This window comes from Pogoniulus pusillus, chromosome 23 (genome assembly GCF_015220805.1).
Source record: "Pogoniulus pusillus isolate bPogPus1 chromosome 23, bPogPus1.pri, whole genome shotgun sequence".
Taxonomy (NCBI): domain Eukaryota; kingdom Metazoa; phylum Chordata; class Aves; order Piciformes; family Lybiidae; genus Pogoniulus; species Pogoniulus pusillus.
In genome coordinates this window covers 4,667,798-4,668,806 of record NC_087286.1, presented here as the reverse complement: position 1 = coordinate 4,668,806, position 1,009 = coordinate 4,667,798, and positions in this window count along the sequence as shown.

The following is a 1,009-nucleotide window of genomic DNA, read 5'->3' as shown; positions in this document are numbered from 1 at the left end:
CAACCTGGTTGATTCTATGATTCTAAGATTCCAGATGCAAAACTTGAAAACTTGCTGACTTTTTTCCCTGGCACCACCAGAAGGCAGGAAAAGGGTAATCTACTTTGAATCCCAGTCCATCTCCTGCAGCAGCTCTTAATTAAAAAGAGACAGAACAACCCATCTGTCACCCAGTACGCAGAGCAGCACCAGCACACGAACTCATGTGCAGCGCTTTGTTTCAACCAACAGCTCCCAGCAGAACGGTAAGACTGCTGCTGTTCAACTTGCTGTCCAAGCTTATGCGTGCTCTGACACCGTGAAAATGCCACTGCTCCCTCCTCTCCCATGGCTGCTGCAAGGGCTCCTCGGCGGCCCCCAGAAGAACGGCAAGACTGCTGCTGTTCAACTTGCTGTCCAAGCTTATGTGTGCTCTGACACCGTGAAAATGCCACTGCTCCCTCCTCTCCCATGGCTGCTGCAAGGGCTCCTCGGCAGCCCCCACAGCCTCGGCTGGACGAGTGCTCTAGGCAGCAAGAAGGCACTCGCAACCCGCGGCCTCATCTGGCTGCCCTGCTGCTGCCGCAGCACCTGGGCTTCTTCTGCAGGTCCTGACCGGGTGTGGCGGGCCCGCCGGAGGGGGTGCGAAGAGGCCGTGGCCAGCTACTGAGGGCAGCACCACAGCTTGTTTCCATCGGCCCAGGCCTCCACATCCCCGCCACTCCGGTGCCGCGCTCCCCGCCCGGGGAGGTGTAGCGGCGCTGGGGCGGTGTAGCGGGGCCGGGGCGGTGCAGCGGCGCCGGGGCGGTGTAGCGGGGCCGGGGCGGTGCAGCGGCGCCGGGTATGTGCAGCGGCGCCGGGTACGTGCAGCGGGGCCGGGGCGGTGTAGCGGGGCCGGGGCGGTGCAGCGGCGCCGGGTACGTGCAGCGCCGCCGGCGCTGCCGCCGCTCCTCTGCCCCCGCCACGGTGGGCCTCCGCCGTCCCGGCGTGCCCCGCGCGGCGGACGCTCTGCCCGCCGCCTCTGTGGGCG